The sequence below is a fragment of the Nicrophorus vespilloides genome, unplaced genomic scaffold (genome assembly GCF_001412225.1).
Source record: "Nicrophorus vespilloides isolate i.1.1-1 unplaced genomic scaffold, Nicve_v1.0, whole genome shotgun sequence".
NCBI classification, from domain to species: domain Eukaryota; kingdom Metazoa; phylum Arthropoda; class Insecta; order Coleoptera; family Silphidae; genus Nicrophorus; species Nicrophorus vespilloides.
In genome coordinates, this window is record NW_017095678.1 from 15,372 (window position 1) to 18,615 (window position 3,244).

The window sequence follows — 3,244 nt, forward strand, 5'->3', positions numbered from 1 at the left end:
GTAATTTTCGTTCCGTCGAGCCGTAAATATTTAATAAATTGAAGCCGACCTTTATCAGTCGCATTTAACGGGAATCGAGCAACAACACGAAACAAAACAATGCAATTAAACAATGCCGATAATTGTGTTTTTTTTTAACGAGTATTTTAATTTGCGTTTTACGAGTGATTTTTACAAACTAATGCGCATAGTATTAAGTTTACATTATTCTTTATAGTTTTAGCTTCAATTTGAGTGTTTTATGTTTGTTGTAGCTTTATTGGTTCTTGAGATATTTGCAAAAAAAAAACAGATTTATTTACAACTTTTGTTAATTTTGTAGCTTAACTTTGATAATTAATTATAATAAATTGGTAAATGCCACGAAATTCATAGTAGGCTCGTTGGAAAGATTGCAGATTCTTCATTAATTTGCATCTTAAATTGTCTAATTAGTATGCGTAGTTAAAGAGTAATTAAACAAAAGGTGAAGCAGTAAAAACTAATAAAAAAAATTCGCAATATCTCGTTTACTAATTATCATTAGGTAACAGTAATTACATCAAAAGAAGCGTAATAAAAAAACGTTTGTATTGCAATCATAAAATATTTTAAAAAATATATAAATTTTAAGATATAGTGAAAAAATGACATTTTTGAGTAAATGTAAAAAGAAACATAATTTTAACAGCTTATATATAACGAATGGGATATAGTACAAATTTAAGAATAAGTTTGTTGGAAAGGCTATAGTTTTTTATTTGAAGTGAATTTTAAATGATCTGATTAACATGCGTGGTTGTCGAGTAATTAAATGAAACGTGAAGAAGTAAAAAAAGTATACAAAAATCAACATATCTCAGTTACTAATTATCTTTAGATAAGAGTAATTATATCAAAAGAAGCGCAATAAAAACTGTAATCAAAAAATGTATTAAAACAATATAAATATCGAGTTATTGTGAAAACACATGAAATTTTAAGAAAACGTAAAAAGAAACAAAATTTTAACAGCTTATATATAACGAATGGGATATAGCACAAACTTAAAAATAAGTTTATTAAAAAGGTTATAGTTTTCTATTTAAATTGAATTTTAAATGATCTGATTAACATGCGTGGTTGTCAAGTAATTAAAAGAAACGTGAAGAAGTAAAAAAGTATACAAAAATCAACATATCTCAGTTACTAATTATCTTTAGATAACAGTAATTATATCAAAAGAAGCGCAATAAAAACCGTAATCAAAAAATGGATTAAAAAAGATAAATTTAGAGTTATTGTGAAAACAAATGAAATTTGAAGAAAACGTGAAAAGAAACAACATTTTTAACAGCATATATCTAAATAATGAGATACAGCACAAATTTAAAAATAAGTTTGTTGGAAAGGTTATAGTTTTCTATTTAAAATTCACTTTAAAAAAGTATATTAAATTTGATTAATAATCGTGGTTGTCGAGTAATTAAAAGATACGTGAAGAAGTAAAAAAGTTTACAAAAATCAATATATCTCAGTTACTAATTATATTTATATAACAGTAGTTATACCAAAAGAAGCGTAATAAAAACTGTAATCAAAAAAAAGAATTAAAAAGATATAAATTTCGAGTTATTGTGAAAATAAATGAAATTTTAAGAAAACGTGAAAAAGAAACAACATTTTTAACAGCATATATCTAAATAATGAGATACAGTACAGCTTTAGAAATAAGTTTATTGGAAAGGCTATAGTTTTCTATTTAAAGTGAATTTTAAATGATCTTGTTAGCGTGCGTGGTTGTCGAGTAATTAATTGAAACGTGAAGAAACTTTTTTTCTTCTTTAAGTTCAAATTTGACATCTCATAACGAAACAACCGAATACACCACAAATCTCGTAGTAGGCTTGTTAGAAAGTTTATGGTTTTATCTTTGATTTGCATTTTCATTGATTTAATTAACGTGCGTGGTTGTCGAGTAATTAAATAAACTTTAAACAATTTTCTTTTAAATCACTTAGTTTTAAGTAGTTCAAGATTGATTTGTATACGTTGTATTGTAAAGAAAAGAGAATTGATTAATGAAGGAAAAAAAAATATGTTAAAAAAAGTGATGCCCCGGGTGAGGCTCGAACTCACGACCTTAAGATTATGAGACTTACGCGCTGCCTACTGCGCCACCGAGGCCCGGTGACCTGCGGTCTGCTCACGACCTCATCCATCACCTTCCACCGATCTTAAGACTATTTTTAACACTTAGTGTCTACATATATATTTAGACAGATGTGAGTAGTTTTTTTGGCTCCGATTGTACCTTGAGTTTGGGAACGCCGGGCTGCAGGTGCTTCGGCTTCCTGGGTGGCACCTTCTGCATGTTGCCGTCCTCCTCGCCGTCGCTCCTCCGGTTCTCAACGATGTCTTCAGTTTTTCGATGCTGCGCGAAACACAGAACAACAACAATGAAGAGGATTATTTTGTTGGTGTTGGCGCGTTGATCGAGTAGGTGGTGGAGGACATGACACGCACGGAGTTGGCGGTGGTGGTAGAGGAAGAAAGAAGTCCTTCCGGAAATAAATCGAGAAAGGACTTCTTTCTTCAAGTTATTCTCTTGTAGACTTTTAGTGTTTGAGTTGAAGTGGAGGAAGGAAGACGTGGAGAGATAGATGGAAGGAAGGATTGATGGATGGACGGTTTGGTGGAAGGCCCGATTTCTATTTTGAGGTCATTTTGTTTATGTAAAATCGTGAAACGCGCACTCACATGCATGCATTCACACTAAAACACGCGCAAAACTAAAGGATCGAGTGAGCGAGCGAGCGTGGGAGTGAGAGAGAAGGCGAGAGATTAAGGACTCTGGTGATGCAAGAAGTAAGAGCGAGAGAGAGAGAGAGTGACAAGTGTTCTTTTTTGTTTCGGGGATTGAGAGGGGAAAGACATGCACACACACAGTCTATGTAGTAAGTATACAGTCGCAACTGGGCAGACTTTACGACTAAAGTCGAAGGCGGCGGCGGCGAACAGGCGAGAGCCGAGCCCGAACTCTCTTGTTTGATGTTTAAATTTATCCAAAGGGAAATGAAAGACGCGTACGAAAACACACAACACAACGTGCGAAAGAGTAGAAGCCGGTTGTCTGATCCCAAAAAAAAAGAAGTTTCTTCCTTCTCTTTTACACCCACGCGCGCAACCTATGCTAACAACAAAAACAAAAAAATAAACAAAAGCGCTGCACCTATTCAAATGTTTTCATCCGACCAACCGTAAAACAAAAAATTACTATATATAT

The 3,244-nt window shown here is 32.6% G+C and overlaps 1 non-coding gene across 1 annotated transcript; it reads right to left on the bottom strand.

Moving 5' to 3' along the window:
- Nucleotides 1-2,072: 2,072 nt before the first annotated feature.
- Trnam-cau lies at nt 2,073-2,145 on the bottom strand. The gene has a single exon. It is a non-coding gene; the product is annotated as a tRNA-Met (tRNA).
- Between the last annotated feature and the right edge of the window lie 1,099 nt (nt 2,146-3,244).